Source organism: Dipodomys merriami, unplaced genomic scaffold, assembly GCF_024711535.1.
Source record: "Dipodomys merriami isolate MVZ:Mamm:240054 unplaced genomic scaffold, mDipMer1.0.p SCAF_20, whole genome shotgun sequence".
NCBI lineage: Eukaryota > Metazoa > Chordata > Mammalia > Rodentia > Heteromyidae > Dipodomys > Dipodomys merriami.
The window spans coordinates 20,904,151-20,929,581 of NW_027203382.1; the positions used below are offsets into that span (position 1 = coordinate 20,904,151).

The 25,431-nt window shown below is 37.5% G+C and overlaps 1 protein-coding gene and 1 pseudogene across 2 annotated transcripts in view; one reads left to right on the top strand and one right to left on the bottom strand.

Annotated features, from left to right (window-relative positions):
- Positions 1 to 25,431, bottom strand: part of Rasgrf2 (Ras protein specific guanine nucleotide releasing factor 2) — a 216,077-nt gene that overhangs the window by 163,212 nt on the left and 27,434 nt on the right. The gene's annotated exons all lie outside the window — the stretch shown is intronic.
- Positions 5,722 to 6,023, top strand: LOC138832835 (enhancer of rudimentary homolog pseudogene; annotated as a pseudogene).

The following is a 25,431-nucleotide window of genomic DNA, read 5'->3' on the forward strand; positions in this document are numbered from 1 at the left end:
AATGGGTCCTAGGTGCCACCATGGCCATTTATAGCTTCATTTCTAACCTATTTATCATCATCAGCCTAAGAGACAGGAGATGCTGGGGAAAAAAGCAGGAAGAGAAGAAAGAAGGAAGAACAAGGGAAGGAAGGGAAGAAGAGTAAATACTGTAAATATCTTATCAATCACCTTATTTGATATGTATCTTGCTGATAAATATTTTATACATACACACATATACATATTGGCATTACGGAGATTATAATACAGCGAAATAGCTAAACTAAGCACTCACAAAGCAAATGAATGACAGTAGATATCAAGTAACCGTGAAAGGTGTGTCAACAGGCTAAAATAAGATGTATGACAATTGACAACCATTCAGGTTGTCAGATTATTATCCATTTGAGATAGCCCTAAAATATGATTCTGATCCATCAGAAAGTGTTTGCTATAGAAGACAACAATGCTATAGGAGCTCTCTGCATAAAGAAATCAAAATAGATTTGAGTTGCTTCAAAGGATGTGTCCCAGAGGACTCGGATAAGCAAAATGACCCAGAACATGGAAAGGCGAGTACGAAAAGACTGGTTAGTGTCAGGCAGAGATTTGGTGTGCAGTAATAAGCATATTTAAATGAAGGAAAATAAAGCAAGTGGAACTTAAAAAAGCAACAACAAAAAAAAGAAGAATTTGGGGGCACCTGCAGCCCTTCATTAGTGTCATGTACAAGGCATGTGGACACTGCTTATGCATTTCCTATTCATGTCTCCATCCTCTACACAACACTCCCTCCACAAAATGAGCAGCCCCATCTGATTTAGATATTCAGCATTTCTATATTTCTTAGGTGGTCCTCTTGCAGGTTGTGATCACTGCTTTGGAGAAAATATGTGTTGAGCCCTCTCTCGCTCTTGCCACCCTACTTGGGTGGCTGAGGCAAGCAGTCATCATAGTGAGGCAATGCATCCTAAGGCCTAGCACTGTGATGCTCACACCAGCTTCAGTGGGCCCTAATCCCAGAAATGTCCCTACATAGTTTACATATCCTTGAGCAAACGACTCCATTTCTCTGTGCTTCTGATTTCTCCTCTAAAAACACATATGGTGGTCATACCTTACCTCACAGAGTTCTTGTGAGAATTAAATAATATCTTACATTTAAAGGGTTTATGTTCTTACAGCTACTTCCATTAACAAAGTTGCGTTTGTCCCAGTCTACCACTTCAGCTCAATACAGTCAGTATTAACTCTCTAGATTGAAGATAAATAGGAAGCCTTTCATTCATTGTCCAGTTCAGCATACAGTATTCCACATCGTTTCAAGGTAAGATAATTTGGATCTTTGTTTCCCACTGTTTCCCACTGACAATTCTTCCACACATGGTCAATTGATGACAGCCCTGAAGGAAAAATGGGACCAAAACCCCGAACTGAAGTGGCATAAATTGGCCTTGATTTACTGATCAGATTTTAAAGAATTACAAAAATAGACAGTAAAATCAATCTTATTCTATAGATGGTATGATTTGTTACATTTTCTTAAATTGGACCTGTGAGACAATGAAAAACGTATGCTGTAAGAATTAACCTGGCAGCCATTCATAATCTTCAGGAAATCCCTATGCTTAAAAAAATTAAATCCAACATTTATGGATTACCTTTTTCTCCACAATTTCTAGCCAGATGTGTGTGTGTGTGTGTGTGTGTGTGTGTGTGTGTGTGTGTGTGTGTGTGTGTGTGTGTGTATGAACCAGACCTGAGGCTTGAACTCAGGGCCTAGACATTGTCCTTGAGCATCTTTTGCTCAAGGCTAGTACTCTACAACTTGAGTCACAGCACCACTTCTGGCTTTTTCTGAGTAGTTTATTGGAGATAAGAGTCACATGGACTTTCCTGACAGGGCAGGCTTTAAACTGCAATCCTCAGATCTCAGCCTCCTAAGTAGCTAGATTACAAGCATGAGCCAACAACATTGGCTAGCCAGATTTTTAAGTACTCTGCATAAAGTACTTAATATCACCAAAACAGCTGAGACTTTGAGCTTTTTATTTGTTTCCTCTTGCTATTTTTTATCTTTTATACATTTTTATAAATACTGTATAGAGGGGTTACAGTTACATGAGTAAGGTAATGAGTACATTTCCTATTGAGCATTGATACCTCCTCATTTGTTTTTCCCCTACCATCCCTTCCTTCCCCACCTCCCCAACTACTCTCCCCAACTCCACCAAAGTTGTAAAGTTCATTTTCAACATAGTGTCTTGTACATTTCATTGTTACAGTGGGTCAACCTATATCCTTATTTCAGCATTTTGTTATTTCCCCTCCCCTCCCCAAATTAGAAAAATGTATATACAAGATGCAGGGCACCAGAATCAAATACAGTGAAAACAGGAAATATATCATAGGGAAAGAACATAAAAAGAAACAAAGACATTCACATAGTATATTATAAGTACATTAAAAACTACAGCAAGAAAGATAAAACCTCTTGTGTCCCTATCTTGGGGTTCATTTCGTTTAGCATCATCTTATATGGTCATATGTACATAGCTTTTGACCTTTTCTGCTTGTCCTAGACATATACTAGTTATTGCAAATAAGGGAAACTATGGAACCGATGTTTCTTTGGGCCTGGCCTTCTTTACTTAATATAATTTTTTCCAAGTCTTTCCATTTCCTAACAAATGGGATGATGTCATTCTTTCTAATGGAGGCATAGAATTCCAATATACATATATATATATACATATTTATATATATATGATAGATATATGTATCTAGCACATTTTCTTGATCCATTCATCTACTGAGGAGCATCTGGGTTGGTTCCATATCTTAACTTCCAGCTTTTTAATATGAGATTTTGAGCTCTTTAATCCCAGTGCTTGACAGAGTTGACACTGAAACTGCTTCATAATGTTATTGATTAAATATAAAAGTGTTTACCCTGACCACAAGAATCACTTTGAGAAAGTTGAATTGGATGGTACAATTTTTTTTTGCTTTTTAGATTGTAAAAATATATTGATAAAGTCAAAAAGAAAACAGCCAGATACTTGGGTTATCTTTACCACTAAAATATATCATTTGAATCATATCTTAAACAGATGACACTTCAACCATTACTAGTAAAGGAAATTAAGAGTCTACTTAAAGAACTATAGATAAAAGCTGTTTTAAAAATTCCATGATGGTCAAATTATTTTTAAATCTGATTTGCACAGATTTATTCAGAATGCTGTCTTTCCTATAGTTGAATACGCTTTTTTTTTTGAGGGGGGGATAGGTTGTAGGGCTTGAACTCTGTCCTGGGCTCTTCAGCTCAAGGCTATCACTCTACCACTTGAGCCACAGCACCACTTCTGGCATTTTCTGTGTAGGTTATATTAAGGAATCAATCCCAGGGCTTCATGAATGCTAGGTAAGCACTCTACCACTAGGCCACATTCCCTGGAATATGTTTTTAAAGAGAGAGAAAAAAGCAATCATCTCATTCTTTCAATGACAGTGGGGTTTTTTTAAAGTAAAAATAAGAAAAAAAATGAACATGTATATGATCAGCTAGCTCCACCGGGACACCGGGAATTGGACAATGGAACTCTCAGAAGACCAGTGTAGCTTGTCTTAGAGACAGGTCCCTGGAAAGAGCAGACCCCTCCCCAGGATTGAATGATGACTTCACTATACTGGGCAGGGTGGGGGTTGGGGAGGAATGTCTCTTAAGAACTTGAAAGGACCAATGAAAATTCTCAAGTTGCTGAGCTCAAAATCCACCAAACAGGCAAAGGGAAACTTCAGGTCAAGCTTCTTCCAACACAAGAACAAATCCTGGGAGCATGTTTTCTGGAAAGACCTAAAACCTCACAGACACTTAAATAAAGCAACTTACATTGTAAAATGAACCCACACTTCGATACTCTTTAAATCAGCCAAAATACAGGAATCAGAAATGGAATACAGGAATCAGAAACTCTGGTGAGTGAAATTATCAGATTTTAACTCATTTGTAGCATCTTCTCTGTCTATTGCATACAAACCTTTTTCTATTAATTGTTCTAGCCCATAGCACATTTTTGAGAACACCATTACATTTTCAAAACCTTTGTGGCTTTCATAAGTCACTTTAACTAAAAGACTTTCTACTCTCAAAGGTCCTTTAACCAGAGTAAGAAACATAAGTGAAATCAAGACAAGCCTGAAGAGTGCTCAAAGCAGGATCCCAAAAGAAAGAAGTGATTTACAGCACAGTAACCAGTAAAACAGCACCAACTGAAAAAGATGGACAGGAACTACACCATAATGAATGTAGTTGTCATTAGATAATGCTAATTAGAGTAATTCTGGCTTTATCCAATTTTTAAAATATTTAGTTTTATTTTTAAATGCACAATAGTTAACTAAATAAACAAATATTAAAGTCTAAGTTGTTTTTAAAAAATGGAGAAAAGGGTAAAGACTTGGGAAGGGTGGGATTTTATTATTTAGACCTTATTAAAAATGTTCCTTTTCATACCTTAAAAGTCTTGGTTATGACTCAGGAAAAATTTTCATTTGGAAGGGACCTTAAAGATCATCTGATTAAACTACTTTATTCTACAACTAAGGAAGCAAGTGAATTTCCTCACATATAGTTAATCAGGCAGGCTTGGAACTCTAATCACAATTCCTACATCCCCCTAAAAAACGCTTAGCACACAGAGTTTGTAATGCCAAAGAGTTCCATGTCCATTTTCCAAATAGAAAAGAAGTATTATAAAATATAAGTACTCAACTCAAAGAAAGGTTGGACAAATGGGATTTCATGAAACTGCAGAACATGTGCATGGCAAAGGACATAGCTAGCAACATCAACAAAAAGCCCACAGATTGGGAGAAGATCTTCACTACCTCATATCTAAAAATATACTTAGAACTCAAAAAATTAAATCCTCCAAAAATAAATCCTCAAAGAAACAACCTTCCCATTAACAAGTGAGTTAAAGATTTAGAGAAAGACTTCTCTGAAAAGGAAATAAAAATGGCCAACAGGCACATGAAGAAATGCTCAACTTCTCTAGCCACAAAAGAAATGCAAATCAAAACAATATTGAGATTTCATCTCACCCCAATTAGAATGGCTATAATCAAGAAATCTGGTAACAACAGATGCTGGATGGAATGTGGTCAAAAGGAACCCTACTGCACTGTTGGTGGGAGTGTAAACTTGTTCAACTAAACTGGAAAGCAATATGCAGGTTCCTCAAAAAACTACACATAGAGCTCCCCTATGACCCAGCAATCCCACTTCTGGGTATTTACCCAAATGATCACAAACAAGACCACACTAAAGCTACCAGCACAACTATGTTTATCACAGCATTATTCACCATATAATATGGATATGGAAGATATGGAACCAACCCAGATGTCCCTCAGTAGATGAATGAATCAAGAAAATGTGGTATATTTATACAATGGGAATGCTTCCATCAGAAAGAATGACATTGCCCCATTTGTTAGGAAATGGGAAAAACTTGGAAAAAATCATATTAAGTGAAGTAAGCCAGGCCCAAAGAAATATAGGTCCCATGGTTTCCCTCATTTGCAATAATTAGGATATGTCTAGGATAATTTTATCAGATGAGCAGAAAAGCTCAAAAGCTATGTACATATGACCATATTGTAACATCTGAGTTGCTATTTACTGGCAGAACGTTCCTCCTGAGCAGTGGCAGCAGTGAAGCGTTTAGCACAATGTCTCACATCATTTTTCTGGTGCAACCTACCAAGAGGCCGGAAGACAGAACTTACACTGACTATGAATCTGTGAATGAATGCATGGAAGGTGTTTGTAAAATGTATGAAGAACATCTGAAGAGAATGAATCCCAACAGCCCCTCAATCATGTATGATATGTTGTTTGATTTTATCGACAATCTGACAGATCTCAGCTGCCTTGTTTACTGAGCTCATACCCAGAGATACCAGCTTATAACGAAGACTGGACCAAAGAGATCTACATACTCGGTCGGCAGGCCCCACAGCCTGGGAAATAATTGAGTTGGAAGCATTAGGGCACAAGGGGTGGGCTTGGAACAAAGGTGTGTACAATGTGCTATAGTGGGAGTTTGTATTACAGTGATGCTGCTTCCATTTTGTTACAGTCTAGCCAAGAGCGAATGTATTAGATGAAATGAGGATCTTTTCTATTGAAGGCCCTCATTATATCTTTTTTCCTTTTTCTTTTTTTTACTTAAACATTTTTATGATGATTTAGATGGAAGTTGTTCATTGTCAGTTAATGAAGGTTCCAGTCCTCCAAACTGTTCCTATCTACTTTATAACATTCACAAACTAACCCTTCAAGATGGGGTGGGGTGGGAACAATTTAGTTATGTACTCAGATAAAGTCTTAGTGCAAAATAAATATATTGTTTAGTTATTTCAAAAAAAGTTCCTCCTATTGTCTGGCCTCAGTCCCTCCTGCTATTGGAAATCTACTCTCTCTCCTGAACCCCCTTTCCCTTGGAGAAAAAGGATATCCATGAGAACAAAAATGTGAAATCAGAAAACAGAACAAAATTATTGATAAAGGGCAAAGCCTCTTGGTAAAGAAAAACCCCAGACAAAGGCTGACCAGTAGTCAGGAACTGATAATAAAAATCATTTCTGTAATAGTGTCAATAGCATTGATAGTATTGGTCGTGCTGACCAAGTCAAGATTATGTTTTACCTATGCTCTTGTGACTCAAGGCTATGTTTTTACTATGTTTTGCTTCTGTAACCTTGCTGGCTTGCCTCAGTAACAAGGTCTTAAGCCCACAGGTGACATCACCACTGTCCTCCAATTGAAGACCACCACTGAGTGTTCCCACTATGGGCAGCCTATTGCAAATTATGTATGATATTTACCATAAAGAAAAATGAATTTAAAGGTCATATAACCATAACCAATGACAATATGCCAAACCTGCCTTGCATGATGCGTCTATGTAACTCTATGTCAGCTACCCCTATAAAAATCCATCCTACCCTGAGCTTAGGGCTGTTCTCCTACTTTCCTGGTAGTAGGAAGCAGTCCCCATGTGGTGGTAATAAAGTTCCTAGTTTCTTTAACTGGATGTCTTGGAGTCTCTTTTGGATCCAGGATATTATACATATAAGATGATGCTAAGCAGGGAGGACCCAAGATGTCACAACAAAACAGTAGGGAAACACTACAGCTCTCTCCAACCGAATAGAGAGTTCTAGTTCCAATGTTCAGGTTCCCCAAGAGATCAACAACAGCAAAAAAAAAAAAAAAAAAAAGCAAACAACCAGAGAAATACAGGATCTGAAAAAAGAAAAGGAAAAAAAAAACCTCAGAACCTGAACAAAGATGGAAAAATGCAAAGACCCTTCCCCCCCACCACTCGCTGGCTGTGGGGCTCCACGCCAAGCCACGAAAATGACCTGGCCCGTGGCTGCCTGAGACCTCAGAGCCACAGCGGTCTGTAAAACTCCAGCACAGAAAACTCACACCTCATTGACCTGGACAGTGTAAACAGAGACAGAAACCGGAGATAAGGTACCGTGAAACCCAGAGTTCCAACCACCACCCTGCCCAGCACACAACCATTGCAACAGAGCACAGTGGTGACTAATGATCTACACAAATAGAGTGATCTGTCACAATACCACTGGACAGCCCCTAACCAGTTCCAGGATGTGAGAACCCCAGAGGAGACACACACACCCCTCCACCCAACCCCCCCCCACACCCCGCCATGGGAGACCAGTGCTGGCAGTAAGCCCCAGAGCTTGACCCGAACCTCTCCCCCTCCTGCCTGGGCTACTGGTCCCACTGAAGCTGGGAACTGAGAAAACGCCCCAGCAACCGGTGGAGCACAGTGAGCCTGCAAGGCTTGACCAAGGGCGCCCCTGGGAAGGAGCTTGAACACAGCTGGTCCCTGGCTGAAATCAGGAACTACACTCTCGGGCTCCAACAGCCAGCCGCGGAAGGAGCCTCACCTGTGTGCCCCTGCCTCGAGACCCAGCAGCTCAGGTCCCTGAGTCCCTGTCTGAAGTCAAGAATTGCACTTGCTGGCGCCAGCAACCAGCGGCAGAAGGAGCCCCACCTGTGTGCCCTAGGCGGGAGCTCCAGCAGATTAAACCAAGGGTACAAGCCTGAAATCAGGATCTGTGCATGGGCTCCAACAGCCAGTGGAGTACACCCAGCATGCCATGTTTGGCCCAGAGTGCACCTGGGAGGGAACCCAAGCAACCTAGGTTACTGGTCCCTGGCTGAAGCTGGGAACTGTACTTGTGGGCTCAAACACCAGTGAAACAAGCCCAGCCTGTGTGCACCAGGCAGGAGATGGGGCAGCTCAGGCAGCTGCTACCTGGCTAACGTTGGGAACTACCAGTGGGCTCTAGCAACTGGTGGAATACATCCAGCCCACCAGGTTTTGCCAAGAGCACTCCTGGGAGGAAGAACAAGCAGCCTAGGCTGCCAGTCCTTTGCTGAAGTCGGGAACTGCCTGTGGGCTTCAGCAGGCAGCTGAATGAGCCCCACCTGTGTGTCCCAGGAAGGAGTCCAAGCTGCCTAAATCACCTGTCCCAGCCTCAGCAGAGGATAGTGTGTGTCTGACCACCAGAACCTAAAAAGAGTGAGCCCTACATGGGTCAGACTAGCAGCTGCAGGGCGGTCCCTCCCCCCAACAGACTCAAGACCTGGCAAAGTTCCTTTCAGCCATCGCAGAGCTGAGAGCAGGCTTCAACAATTGACCCAGGAACCAACCTAGAACTAAGCTTAGTACTAGGTTTGGGATTCAACTCCAATAATCCCTAAATCCTCATGCAAAAATCACAGCAAAAAAATTACAAGATTCATCACCAAGACACCAAACCATCCCCAAAGGCCAGCAACCACCCAGGGGAAAACTCTAGTGAAAGCAAAAAAGAAATGGAAGACAAACTCTACATCCAAGAGTTGATAGAGGCAATGACTCAAGAATTAAAGAGAGAAATGGATCAGAAATTTAAAGATCAAAGAAACAAATTATCAAAAGAGATCCAGGATTTCAAAAAAGAGATGCACTCAAAAATAGATGCACTACCCACCTCATTAAAAGACAAAATTAACATTTTGAAAGCCAATAGAAATCATATATGATTCAATTTCCTCCATGCAAACCACAATGGAATCTATAGTTAATAGACTGCAGGAAATGGAAAATAGAGTATCAGGTACTGAAGACAAAATGCAGCAACTGGGAAAAAAAAGTCATGGATATGGGGGGAAAACACTCAAAATATACCAAAGAGAAGTCCAAAAACAAGCTGACAATGCCAAGAAACTTTACCTTCATATAACTGGAGTTGACAAAGGTGAGGAATACCAGAATAGAGGGATGCAACACTTATCCAATGAGATTATCACCAAAAATTTTCCCAATCTTAAAAGAGAAAATCTCACCTACATAACAGAAGCATACAGAACACCTAGCAGAAAGGATCCCAGAAGGAACACTTCTAGGCACTTTATAGTAAAAATGCTAGGAAGGTGGCTTAGTCATAGAGTGCTTGCCTTGCATGCATGAAGCCCTGGTTCAATTGCTCAATACCACAAAATCAAAGAAAGCCAGAAGTGGCACTGTAGAGCGCTAGCCTTGAGCAGACAGAGGCTGAGGGACAGTGTCCAGGCTCTGAGTTCAAGCCCCAGGACTGGCAAAACAAAAAAACAAAAACAAAAACAACAGCGCTAGATCTGAATAACAAAGAAATGATCTTGCATGCAGCAAAAGCAAAGAAGGAGCTATATTACAATGGCAAAAAAAAAAAATCAGAATCACTGAAGACCTCTCCACACAGACACTGAATGCAAAAAAAAAAAAAAAAAAAAAAAAAAGCCTGGAAAAGTACCATCTGTGCCCTAAGAACCAATAACTGCCAACCCAGACTGGTATATCCATTAAAGCTAGCATTCACATTCAATGGAAAAACTAAAATGTTTAATAGTAAAGAAAAACTAAATGAATTAATAAACAATAAGCCAGAATTACAAAGAATATTAAGAGGGGAATACAATCTGAAGAAAACAGTCAAGATCAAGGATCCACATCAGATAGATATCACTAGAAGATATAAGCACAGGAGGAAAGGAAAGAAAAAAAACTAAGAAAGCAGGAAAATGACAGGTAACACAATGCACCTCTCTATAATAACCATAAACATTAATGGACTCAATTCTCCAATTTAAAGAAAAAGAACGATGATGGTATAATTTGTGGAGGGGAGGGGAAAAAACAAATCATTTAAATAGGGATACAGGTGGACCCATTGCAACAATGAGATGTACAAGTTATGTCAAAAAACGAACTTTACAACTTTGGCGGGGGAAGAGGGGGCTGCAAAGGGAAAACAAAGGAGAAGGCAACAATGCTTGATAAGAAATGTACTTGTACAGTATTTTCACAATAAAAAAAGAAAAAGAACTGAAGATTGGATCAGAAAACAAGATCCATCCATTGTTGTCTTCAAGAAACCCATCTCAAAGATAGAAACAAACTCCGAGTGAAGGCATGGAGGAAGATCTATGATGCAAATGCTCCCAGCAAGAAGGCAGGAATTGCCATCCTGATATCTGACAAAATAAACTTTTCATTAAAATCAATACAAAAAGACAAAGAACACTACATATTAATATAGGGAACAATCCAGGAGGAAGATATCAACATTATCAATTTATATTCTCCAAACACTGAAGCACCCAAATATGTTAAGCAAATACTCTCAGACTTACAGAAAAAAATAGATGAAAATACAATTATACTATGAGACTTTAATACTCCACTCTCACCAAATGACAGATCTACCAAATACAGATTGGTAAAGAAGCCTCTGAATTAAATAATATCATATCTCAAATTAACTTATTAGACATGTACAGAGTTTTCCATTCAGCAACAACCCAGTACACATTCTTCTCAGCAGCCCATGGAACTTTCTCCAAAATAGATCATATAATAGCTCAAACTTTAAGCAAATACAAGAGGATCGACATATTCACTTGTGTTCTATCTGACCATAGTGGAATCAAGCTAATTCTCAATAACAAAGCATAGAGTAGAAACTACTCAAATACATACATGGAAATTTAGCAGCACACTTCTGAGCAACACTTCTGGGTCACAGAAAAAATTAAAGAAGAAATTAAAAAGTTCCTACAATTCAATGAAAATGAATAGACACACAAAGAAATCTGTGAAACACAGCAAAAGCAGTCCTGAGGGGCAAATTTATTGCTCTCAGTGCAAGAAAATGGATAGACACCAAGTAAATAATCTCATGATGCAACTAAAACATCTAGAAAAGCAAGAAAAAGTGACTAGACAGAGTGAGATATCCAAAATAAGAGCTGAAATTAATGATATAGGGACTAAGAAAATTATAAATAAAATTAATAAAACAAAAATCTGGATTAAAAAATTAATAAAATTGATGGACCTCTAGCAAGATTTAAAAAAAGAAGAAAGGATACCCAAATCAATAAAATCAGGAATGCCAAAGAAAAAAAGCTACAAGAAACATCCAAGACATCCAAACAATCGTAAAGAACTATTTCCAGAATCTATACTTACTAAGGAAGAAAAACTTAGCAGAAATGGATGAATTTTTAGAAAAATACAAATTGCCCAAACTGAGCCAAGAAGAAATAAATCAATTAAATAAGCCAATAACTTACAATGAGATAGAGGAAGCAATCAGAAGTCTTTCAATAAAGAAAAGCCCAGGACCAGATGGATTCACTATGGAATTCTATAAGACCTTTAGAGAGGAAATAATACACATACTCCTCAAGGTCTTCCATGAATAGAAACAGAGGAAGAAATCCCAAACTCATTTTATGAAGCCAATATCACACTCATCCCCAAACCAGGCAAAGATCCCACAAAAAAAAAAAAAAAAAAAAAAAAGAAGAACTACATCCATGGTGTAAGTCCTGTTGTCACTGTATTTGATTCCAGTGTCCTGCATCTTGTATATACATTTTTCTAATTTGGCGAGGGGAAGGAAAATAACAAAATGCTGAAACAAGGATTCAGGTTGACCCATTGTAACAATGAGATGTACAAGACACTGTATTGAAAACAAACTTTACAACTTGTGGGGGCAGGAGGAGTTGGGGATGTGGGGAAGGAAGTGATGTAGGGGAAAACAAAGGAGGAGGTAACAATGCACAATAGGAAATGTACTCATTGCCTTACTAATGTACAATATCTTTACAATAAATATATATATATATATATCCACATATATATATATGAGAACTACAGACCAATTTCTTTGATGAACACAGATGCAAAGCTCCTCAATAAAATTTTAGCCAACAGAATCCAGAAACATATCAAAAAAATAATACATTTGATCAAGTAGGCTTCATCCCAGAGATGCAGGGATGGTTTAACATATGTAACTCAATAAATGTAATACATCACATCAACAGATTCAAGGTCAAGAAGAACATGATTATCTCCACTGATGCAGAAAAGGCTTTTGATAAAATACAACACCCATTCATATTAAAAGCTCAGGAGAAAATAGGAATAGAAGGAATATTCCTTAAAACAATAAAAGCCCTATATGACAGACCAATAACCAATATTATACTAAATGAGGAAAAACTATAACCAATTCTCTTAAAATCAGAAACATGACAAGGATTCCCACTCTCGCCATTCCTCTTCAATATAGTTCTGGAATCCTTAGCCAAGCAATAAGGCAAGAAAAAGGGATACACATAGGGAAGAAAGAAATTAAACTATCCCTATTTGCAGATAGCATGATATTATACCTTAATGATCCCCAAAACTCCACTCCCAAACTCCTCGAACATATAAACCACTTTGGTAAAGTAGCAGGATACAAAATTAACCCACAAAAATCAGTTGCCTTTCTGAACACCAACAATGTACAAGCAGAAAGGGAAGCCAAGGAAACAACCCTATTCACAATAACCTCAAAACAAAACTAAAATATCTAGAAATTAACCTAACCAAAGATGTAAAGAACCTATTTAGTGAAAAAAACTATAAAATCTTAAAGAAAGAAATCAAAGAGGACACCAGGAAATGGAAAGGCCTTCCATATTCTTCGATAGGCAGAATCAATATTGTGAAAATGGCCATACTGCCAAAAATGATAGACAAATTCAATGCAATTCCCACTAAAATCCCAGTGACATTCTTTACTGAAATAGAGAAAATAATCCAAAAATTCATATGGAACAACAAAAGACCTAGAATAGCCAAAGCAATTCTAGGCAAAAGAAAAAAAAATGCAGGAGGTATCACAATCCCAGATTTCAAGCTCTACTATAGAACCATAATAACAAAAACAGCTTGGTAGTGGCACAAAAAGAGACCCAAAGACCGATGGAACAGATTAGAAAACCCAGAAATAAAATCGCATACCTATATTTGACAAAGGAGCCAAAGATATACAGTGGAAGAAGCATAGCCTCTTCAAATATTGGTGCTGGGAAAACTGCGACCACATGCAGAAAACTAAAAGTGGACCCCAGCCTGTCACCATGCACTAACATTAACTGAAAATGGATTAAAGACCTTAATATCAAACGTAAAATTCTGAAACTACTGCAGGACAGATTAGGAGAGACACTTGAACTTATAGGCACAGGCAAGAAGTTCCAGAACAGAGTCCCAGTGTCACAACAAATTAGAAAGAGTCTCAACAAATGGGACTACCTTAAAATAAAAAGTTTCTGCACAGCCAAAGACATAGCTACCAAACTAGAAAGACGGCCAACCAATTGGGAAAAAATATTTACCAGCAATATATCAGACAAAGGCCTCGTATCCATTTTATACAGGGAACTCAAGAAACTAACCCTTCCCAAATCAAACAAACCAATCATTAAATGAGCAAGAAAGAAAACTAAAGAGAGACTTCTCAGAAGAGGAAGTAAAAATGGCAAAGAAGCACATGTTCAGCATCCCTGGCCATAAAGGAAATGCAAAAAAAAAAAAAACCATCCCTGAGATACCCACCTTATTCCAGTCAGAATGGACCATATCCAAAATCCAGCCAATGACAAATGCTGGAGGGGATGTGGAGAAAGAGGAACCTTACTGCATTGCTGGTGGGATTGTATACTAATACAACCACTTTGGAAAGCAGTCTGGAGGTACCTCAGAAAGCTAAATATAGACCTCCCCTATGACCCAGCCATACCACTCCTAGGCATCTACCCTGAGCAACAAGAACCAGGATATAAGGACATATGTACTTCCATGTTCATTACACTGTTCACAATAGCCAAGATATGGAAACAACCCAGATACCCCACTACAGATGAATGGATCCAAAAATTGTGGTACCTATATACAATGGAATATTATGCAGCCATTAGAAATGACAAAATAATGGCATTTACATGGAAAATAATGGAACTAGAACAAATCATTTTAAGTGAGGTAAGCCAAGATCAGAGAGACAAATGGCAAATGATCTCCCTGATATGCAGATGTTAAATTCAAACGCAAGGGGATATGACAAAGTAAACAGGACTCAAGAAGCAAAAGACCTCTACTTAATTTGTTGTTATTTTTAAATGACTCCATTACATCTGAGGGAAACTAGCAGAAGGCACACAATCGAGGGAAACGGGAAAAATATATAACAAAGGGGTCCATCAACTGCACTGGACATTGATGAAAATAAACTAAGCAAATCAAGAGCAGCAATGGGAAGGAGGGAATGAGAGGGATAGAGAGGACAGCTTACACTAAGCAAAAGGAAAGAAATGTTCATACTTCCTGATGTGGACGAAATAGTTGTATTTTCAAAGCTCATAGAATTCACAAAATTTATAGATCATGATAATGACAATTTGTCTTGTGAAGGTTAAAAGGTGTTTGTGACTTTAAGTATTACTATCCACAATATTGTGAAATTTACGTAATCACTTAATCTCAATAAAAAATTATTTTAAAAAAGATGATGCTAAGCAAAAGGAACCCCAAGATATGGACACAAAAGGTCTTTGTTGTTGTTGTTTTGTTTTTTGTTTTTGTTTTGTTTTTTGGTCCGGTCGTGGAGCCTGAACTCTGGGCCTGGGCGCTGTCCCTCAGCTCTTCAGCTCAAGGCTAGCGCTCTACCACTTGAGCCATAGTGCCACTCCTGGCTTTTTTCTTTTTGCTTATAGGGTGCTGAGGAATCGAGCCCAGGGCCTCATGCATGCAAGGCAAGCGCTCTACCACTGAGCCACCTTCCCAGCCCCTGTTGTTGTTTTTTTAATGTACTATGTGATCTTTTTGTTTCCTTCGTATGTTCTTCCCCCTATGGCATATCCTCTGTTGTCACTGTACTTGATTTTGGTGCCCTGCATCTTGTATATACATTTATCTAATTTGGGGAGGGGAAGGGGGATAACAAAATACTGAAACAAGGACACAGGATGACCCTTTGTAACAATGATACCCACAGCCACTATGTTGGAAATACACTTTACAACTTTGGGGAGGGGAGAGTAGTAGGGGAGGTAGGAGGAGGAAAGGGACAGTAGGAAAAAAACAAAGGAGGGGGTCACAATGCTCAACAAGAAATGCACTCATTACCTTACTCATGTAACTGTAACCCCTTTGTACATCATCTTTACAATAAAATAAAATTAAATATTTATATATAAGTTCTCTCCACTCTGGAGTAGATACCCAAGTAAAATAAAATGTATGTCTGCCTATAATTTTGTACAGAATGTCACAGCAGTATTATTTACATTAGCTAATCTCTATCAGTTAAGGAATATATGAACAAAGTGTGCTATAGCTATACAGTGGAATATTATGTGGCCATAAAAAAGAGGAAAGTAACTAGGATTCGTGACTCACACTTACAATCTCAGTTACTTGGGAGGTAAAATTAGAAGGCTCATAGTTCATTGCCAGCCCAGAGGAAAATAAAACCCTCTCTCATAAAGCAAGCCAGCTCTGGTGGTACAGGTCAGCCATCCCAGCTACACAGGAGCACATGTAGAGTGATCACTGTCTGAAGCCAGCCAGAGGGAAAAAAGCAAAATCCTTATCTAAAAAATAATTAAAGAGGGGCTGGGAAGGTGGCTCAGTGGTAGAGCACTTGCCTTGAGGCCCTGGGTTTGATTCCTCAGCACCACATAAGCAGAGAAAGCTGGAAGTGGTGCTGTGGCTCAAGTGGTAGAGCGCTAGCCTTGAGCTGAAGAGCTGAGGGACAGCACCCAGGCCCAGAGTTCAGGCCCCACGACCGGACCCCCCCCCAAAAAAATAATAATAATTAAAGAAAAAGCACTTGGAGGTGTGACTCATGGCTAGAGGAGTAGAGAACTTGCCTAGCAAGCACAAGGGCCTGCTCAAAATAGCAATTCTATTTTAAAAAAATGAAAAAAAGAAACAATACAAATGAGTCTTAAAACAGTGCTAAGTGAAAGAAGTGAGTACAAGGAGTTACATACTATGTGTCTCCATTTACATGAAATATCCAGAATAAGCAAATCTACAAAAGCAGAAAATAGCTTGGTAGGCGTTAGCACTGAGGCAAGTAGAGGAGAGGGGATGATGGCTGGGAGACTTTGAGGTTAACAGAATCATTTCAGATTTTACTGTGGTGATGAATGCAGCTGAAAATAAGCACATGCCAAAATTCTTCAGCAGGTACTGTACTTGTGTTCCAAGTACAAAACAAGACAGATAACGTTACAGCATAGTGAAAAAGTAGGGTTAGAATTTAGGTCAGAATGTCTATAACATTTCTATGTTTACTGTATTGCATTTGGTTGTGTGGCTCAGCTCTAGGACTCCTGCCTCTCTCTGTTCAAAGGCTAAATTCATCAGTCATTTCAACTGATGAAATTACTGTGGAGTATTAAACAGTTGTGTACACCAACTCATGGAATAAGCCAGCATGGCTAAAAGCCATGCACTAATTTTTTTTTAACCTGGTAGATGGTTAAAATGTAAGAAACAAATTCACTTCAAAAGATCTGATGAAATAACTAGGTGTGTGGTAATTGTTATACACAAGCCAATGAAAGGGAAATATTGCTATTGGTTTATAGCCTCATGGTCTAACACCACAGCCAACACTTAGCAAGCCCCAATGGTCACCACAGAAAATCACTGGATAATACACATCAGTCTGATAAGTAGGTCGGTCACTTCACAGAAATAGGAAGCACAACAGGTTAACATGACACACACTATCACACTTCAAATCAAGGAGGACACATAGCATCCAAGTCCACAAAAAGCAGTTGCTGACCATTATTTTCTCCCTGTTGAATAACAGGAAACTTGCGCATTGTGTTTAAAGTTCAGCAGCAAGTGAGAACTTATTCTGGCTGCAGGCCTCAAATAATTCCAGAGATACTTAAATGCTCTTAGGCTGGGATCAGACGTGGCTGCCAACATTAATACAAAAGCAAGGCACTAAGGTCAACTTCCAGTTCACATTTCGCCAACAGCTTTCACACATGAATTTCTGAACAGGAGGGTGGGAGAGTATACAAAGGACTAGCATTCTCGTTAGCACCATTGGTAGACATTAAATGATCTCTTCACTAGCCAAAGTGCCCAATTGTGGTCTCCAGAATTCTGCTGTAGATAGCTCAGCCCATCAGTTTGGTAGGTAATAACCAGGTTTCTTTGTTCTATAATAATTAAGAAAAAGGGAGGCTTTCTATTTCCTTAGATCTATAGTCAATCCTCAGCCCTGATCTGTGATACATATTATTTTTCTAATTTTGTGTTATAAATAAACCTTAAAATCTAAACCAACTTGCTTCTTTTTTCAAAGTATTTGATTTTGTGATAGTGAAGGAAATTGATATGCCATAGCTATAATCTATCACTTTAAATAGATTCATAGCAACTGGACAAAGAAGTTCAAAAGACCCTTGTTCAGAGTTTCTATCAGTTTGACATCCAAAAAGCACAGATTCCATAAGGAGTCAATAACCAAAGCCGATTTTATCATTCTACTGCCAAATCTATGATAAAAAGTAATAGAATGATGATAATTTATTGTCAAGAAAATGATAATTCTATAATCACAAATTTAACTTATCTCTGGCTAGTGAGATCACATCTTGCACTATCCAGGAAAATAATTGTCTAATTACACAGATTTCCAGATCATCACATATACTCTCTTATTTATATAGTCTTGACATTCAACAATTACAAATATACCTTAAAATTTAGATATGATGGAGAATTATTTCTCTTACTTACTCTTTCCAAAAATGCAAATTTACCCAGTAGTACTCAAAGGTACCTCTTAAATTCTTATTAGCACTTGTTTACAATGACAAAATCAAAATAGATTGGTTGCCACAAGTCATTCTCCAGATGTTCCTCTCAGTTACAATTGTTTTGATTTTTCTTCTTCTTCACTGACATTTAAACAGGTAGCAAATGAATGTCATCTTAATCACCATCTAACTATTCTGGTAAATACTCAGATCAAAACATTGTATTAAATCCAACACCTAAAATAAAAATCTGGTCAAGAAAAGCAAATAATTGGAGATATTGGATTGAAAAAAAATCACCAAATATACAGTTGACAGATTAGATCAATAAATGAATTGATATTAAATGCTAAATATGACACTATTATTTTCTATATCAAAACAAAATTAGAAGGGAATGTTGACTGATATTCATTTCAAAAATAGATTTCCCAGGGGAAGGGAAGGAGAAAGATGATAGATAGTAAGCTACAATTACATAGGAACACATTTTTGTGTGCTATTTCACAGCAAGGTGACTATAGATAATAAGGACATATATTTTTAAAGCTACAAGAAAGAATTTTTTAAATTTTTACCATAAATGAAAAAACAGAAATGTTTAGTGATAGTCAAATATTATGTAGCATATGCATGTATTGAACCATATCAAACTAATGTGGATGAGTTTTATGATTTTATGTGTCACTTTAGAAATAAATTTTAAAACAGACATCATGGAATATACACAATATTTTTACTGACTAAACTACTGGTGCAAAGTCATTTGCTAAAAATCTATGATGATACTCAAAATTAATTCTATAATTAGATGAACTGATTAGATAAACACTTTCCACCTAGGATATAATATGTAAACAGTTTCTCCTCATTCTCTAAAGACCACTATTTCTACCAGTCTTCAAGAGGACATAGATGAGAAGGACTTGTTCCATCAGTGAATGGGAATTCCATAATGCCCTTCTATTTGGCAATATTTCCAAGTGTCTACCATGTTGCAGAAACTGTGTTTGGCAATATTTGTCTATCCAGTTGAGAAACTCTTATTCCCATCTCTCCAGGAAATTACAGTCCATAGCAAATCAGAGACAAAAAAGCAATAAAGTAAATACAAACTAAAAAATGAGTCAGTGTTGTAAAGAAGTTGATCTGGACTTTCAAAAGAAGAGACCTCTGTGTGTATTTCTTTAAGACATCAAACACTCATATCATAATCTATCAAATGTCCAGGAACAGGATCTGTTATCAAGAGGGCTAGAATCTAGACTCTCAATAGGGTCATCTTCCTGGGCCCAGGGGGTCTAAAGGCCCCAAAATGGAAGTGAATACTGAGATGCCAAGAATACAGAAACACAATCTGAAGGCACCCCCAAACAGTGCACCCAAACTTGTGATTCTGTAGTATTAGCCTGATTGTGGACCCGAACTTTTCTGTCTAGCAAAGAAACCCAACAACAGCAGGTAACTCATTGTTTAGACTCATCACTAACTCCATAGTATGTTTTCCTTGATTAAAATTATTGTAGAGAAATCCCTGGAATAACAACTATTTGTCAATCTAATTTATAAATATTACCTCTGGAAGGCTATTCTCTGGGAAACAATTGTATTTCCCAGGAGTGAATATATTACTAACAACAGAGGAAGTAAAACCAACTTGTAGAACATAAATATCATCTTAATCACTTTAGATCGGAATATATTAACTTTCTTAACTTAGTTTGCATTCCCCCTGAATCTGGTATACATGGCCAAGCTACTTAAATGGTAATAAGGAAATAACTCAAATAAAACAGAAAATAAGAAAGTAAGTAAAATAATTGTGGCAGTAGTCACTGGTACATAATATTTGCTGTGTGAGATTCATCCTCATAACTCACAGATTCTGATTTCAGAAGACCATAGCCACATATCAGGTGCAGCAGCAAACTGCTGTGTCTACTTATACACATTGTTCTGTGTTTTGTCTACCAAGTTAAAGAATAGTTTGTTTTTGCTAACATCCCTGGCATATATAAATCTATAGTTGACAATCAAAGAAATATATTCTATATTGTTTGTTGTATTTTAGCACACCATCAGAGCACTCTGCATGCTTTAATGAACAGCTATACTGCATGTAGTCAGATATGCCCTTGACACTTTTACTAAAGAAACAAAATATGATAACTATCATGATTGGCTTAGTATAAGAACTTTTGTTTGGAAATACATTGTCCAAGAGTAAAATCAGTTTTCCTTTTATCAAAAGAGAAAGCAAAGTATAAGCTCCAGTTATAGTTCAGTTGGGATTCCCAAGCAAAACATGCGATCTCTCAGGTCACATTCTCCGGGTAGGTGGATTTCTTACATGACAACTCAAAACCAAGTCCTTCCTTCAGCTACCCCAGCCCAGACCCCAGACATGCTAAAAGCCATCTTATAAATGGCTCCTCTGGTCTTAGCTGCTCCAACCCCAGACATTCCAGGCTCTGCTGCCCTTACCCACAGCCAAAGCCAACAGGCACGCCAGACATTGTGGAACAGATAACAGCCATCTCAACTATGTTCTTTCTGAATTCCTGACCCATGGAATTTGTGAGTATTATGAATGACTGATACTTTATTGCTAAGATTCAGAAAAAGAGGATTGGTTGGTTTGTTATGAAACAAGTTCTTTCTGCTTTTCTGACTCCACGTCCCTGAGCCAGATTAGATGAAAACAAAACAAGTTGTAAACCCAAAAGTCTCTTTTTACGAACTGAAGAGAATAAATACACAGGTAACTCTTTGAAGGAAAACTATTACTATTTTGGCATTGAAAGGAGGGGGCGTGGGCACGATCACTTGAAAGTGAAGATCACCCCAAGAAAGTACACAGGGAACTCAGTCTTCTTGGAACTTTCCAGTCAGCCTTCTTGGAACTTTCATCCTTTTCCCACTTCATAAGAATATATTAATTGTACAAAATATGTTTTTGCATATTCATAATGAACTTTCATTGTATTCACACATCTCCATCTTTTCTTGATCTCCCTTTTCATTCCTCCTTTTTCTTCTGTTTCCTCTCTTGTTGTCTCTACTTATATCCCTTTAAAAAGCAAACAAACAAAAAAATAGACTCCTCATATGAGAATAAACATGTGCTATTTGGCTAAGTCTGGATAATTTTGTTTAACAGGATGATTACCTCCTTCATCCATTTTCATGCAAACAACATAATGACAACAAATGACAACACAGTTCAAAGTCTCTCCAATAGACTAGGTCAAGTGGACGATAGAATATCAAGTCCTGAAAATAAGGTAATGTGTTAGTATATGCAGATGAAGATAGAGAAAACAACTCAGGAAGTATGGACAGAACATGCAAGATTTCTGGACACAATTAAAAGACCAAATATATGAATAATGAGCATAGAAGAGGTGAAGAGATAAATTTTAAAGCATGGAAAATATATTCAATAAAATGATATCTGAATATTTTATCCATCTTGAGGACCAAATGGTATCTCAAGTATAGGAGGCTTTTAGGACAACAAATAGAGAAGATGAGAAAGGAATCTTCACAATAAATATTGTATTTATAATATTAAATACATATAACAAAGAATATTAAAAGCTGAAAGAGAAAGTCAAATATTTTTAATCTTTATATTTATATTTTTAGGTATCCTTGTATTTATTTTAATTTTATATATATTTATATTTTGCTTTATAAATACTTTTTCATGCTTTATCTTCATATATATCAATTTTAAATATTTTTATTATAATTAAAAAGTTAGAAAGAATGAGATACTAACACCTGTTTTCATTTTAATTCCCCTTGTATTATCCAAATTATTTTTGTCACATCTTTACATACAAGTATATAAAGATAGAGAGAGAGATTTAGGCAACAGCTGATTCTTAAATTTAAATATCATATACATGTAAATGTACATTGTATATATGATATATGATATAATTTTTATGAAATTATAATCATAATAGCAAAAATCAGATCAGCAGCTGCCTAACACTGGGAATTAAGAAGGACAATAGCCACAAAGGTGAACTTCGTGGATTGATTTTTTTTAATGTTCCATATTTTGATTGTTTTGGTGATTGCATAATTATATATATATTATATATATATATATATATATATATATATATATATATACAGTATACCCAAAGTTATGGAAATGAATACAGTATACCCGAAGTTATGGAAATGAATACTTTACAAGGATATATCTTATTGTATATAAACTATGCCTCAATTAACATTTTTGAGGAAATATGCCCTTAGGAAGCTGAGGAAAAAATTTATTACAATTTACTCTATAGAGAATAAAGTAATACTTGATTTCAAATCATAGTGCTTTTGTGGCTCAGCTTATTTTCTGCAAAACAGTTGTATCAGTGAGTACTAGCTAAGTGAGGAGTTCTTCACAACAAGCTCACACAGAAAAGTCCATCTTGTCATTCCTCTGTGAGATTTATAGTTCACAAAATGGGTAGTTTTTCTCCAATGCTATAATAATGAAAAGGAGCAAAGGAAATTTTATGATGGTTTTAGTTTGGTTCTACAGTCTGGAAAACATTCTTTTATAGATTTCATTAGGTGAGGACAACAAAGACTTGAAGTAAACTGACCAAGCCATTAGCTTGCCATTCCTTTTTGGTTGCCTCATCATGACAAAGTTTGATTGATGCCACTGGCCTGCTGTCCCTTCTGAAGTTGTATTTGGCTGCCAAGAGACCATCTATTTGACAATGAATTCTCCCAGGAATCCTTGTTAAGCCCTGGAACTACTGTATTAAGTGTTAGAGATAAGGTCCCAGACACAAGCATCGAAGCAAAAATTTTAACTTGAAGGAAATCCTCAAAGCATTTATTTAAAAACAGGAAGTTGAAGAAAGGATTATATGGCTTCCACTTGCTCCTCTACCCACTCCAGTCTTCCTTATCTTTCTCTGAGCCCCTAGAGTCTGAAGTAATGGAAAACCTGGGCTACTTACTATGTATAACCTATGGGGCCACTGTCAGAAATAAGAGGGGAAAGGGTGCAAATGAAGTAGCCATCTTTCTACCTCTATCCTTTATCAAGACTCATTTCATCTCTCCATAGCTTTTGTCAAATTATTACTTAAAGCTAATCTCTATGTCTAACCACAGCATCCTCTCTTGTTTTCAGATCTAGCAGAGGCAATGACTCCCTATAGCTAGCTCAGAACCCTACTGAGAGCCCTCACCTCACCATTAACATCTCAATTATTCAGATGAGAACATCTATGCTTACTTTCCAAGGGCCTGGTTCCTTGAGAGACAAAAGAAGCCAGGATGACATAGATAAATCCCCTTGTAACAGGTGGTTTGAAATCTGCTTGTACTGAAAAGTATTAATACCTGACTTGGGCCCATTAACTGACTAAAAGCTTGGCCTTCGTTCCGTATGTGTCTTCTCAGCCAGTTTCTCTGCAGTCACTTTGCAGTGACCTTGGATCCCAGGAAGGGCAGAACTGATCAACAAAATCATTATGACAGTCCAAAAACTATAAGGAACAGTAGCACCTCTTCAGGACACACCACCCACCAGTCAACTTGTTTATCCTGACCAGTGATGACATCAAGTAACAACTTTTCTATAACCCCTGTCAAAACAATAACTAAAATAATGATCAACTACATGGTGCTTCCATCAGGACTATTTAATAATTATGCATACCTCTTTCCTTTCTATTTAAATCTATAGTTCATGTCTGTACCCCCGAAGATGACTGAAGATGACTTGAAGTGCTGTCTTCCTCTTAAATGCCCATACCACATAATAAAACTTCATAAAACTTTTTCTGCCCTTCCCCTTGTCTCTTGATTCTATGTACAGAGGAAGTTTCCAGACCTGACATGTGCAATCTCAGGAGTCTGGACCTGGGTTCTAAATCTCCAGTTTCACTCTCACTCTACAAAGTAAGAAAGTGATCAATTATATCCTGGATTTGATCTTCGTTGCATATACTTTTCCTAAATCTGAAGCTCATGATTTTTAGCTGAAGAGAGTTTTTGGTTTCATTCTTTTCATTGAGGAATTAAATATATTTCTTCATTTGAGCAACTGAAGTTAACATGTTCCAAAATACAGCTTCAGTGAGCAAAATAACGTTCCTGAAAGATTATATAGTGGTAAGTCCATTCAACCATCCTCCAGCTGCTGTGACTTTATTCCTGAAGACAGAGAGTTGTCTACGTGGACTTCATCATGTGGGGCTCTTGGACAAAGGTCTTCACTAAATTATGCATAGACATTATGCCATTGTGCTCTGCCAAAGGTTCTTTTGAAAACTAGCCTCACAAACTCATCTACTATATTTATGTCAGGAAGGCTGCTGAGAGCAGAGCTCATCACACACTCAGACATCCTTTATCACTGCTTTTTCAGCACAAGAAAAACAGGTTTCCATTCATCTTTTGGACACCATGAATCTTATCACTGACACGAGGAACCTTAAAGCTCTCGCTACATGTTTAGCTCGCCTCTGATAAGGGAATAGCATCTCCCAGAGAAAGATTCATTTGCTGGCCACCCCCTGAGGTCCTCATTCCCTCTTTTCCTCTTGTACTTTGTAAATGTTTTATTGTTATAATAAAGGTGATGTGCAGAGATGTTATAGTTACATAAGTTAGAGAAAGAATACATTTCATTTTGGATAATGTCACTCTTTCCTTCACTTTCTCTCCCAGCTTTTCCCTCTCATCCTTACCCACAAGTTGTAGAGTCTATTTTGAACATAGCATCTAGTGGGTATTACGTTAGTTTAATACTTGTGAGCTGTGTTAAATCATTTTGTTTGGTTGGCTGATTTTTGGAAATATTGGTATTTGAACTCAGGGCAGTAGCGCATCACACTTGGTAGGTAAGCATTGAACCACTTAAGTCCATCAGCCCCTCAAGTCCTTTTGAACTAAAGCCTAAGCAAAGACAACTCAGAATAAACTTTAAACAAACTGAAAGTGAAGACATGTATCTTTCCTCATCGAGCTTGTTCTGTATTTTAAATGTCATTGAAACCATAAACAAGTCCAAACTGAAATGATAATCATATTATCACTTACTCTGAAGCTCACCCTGGAACCAATTTCTTTCTTTTGGAAGGTTTCTTCCTTCTACCATGAGAACTTGGCTGAATCTCTCTCCAATTCTCTTATTACAG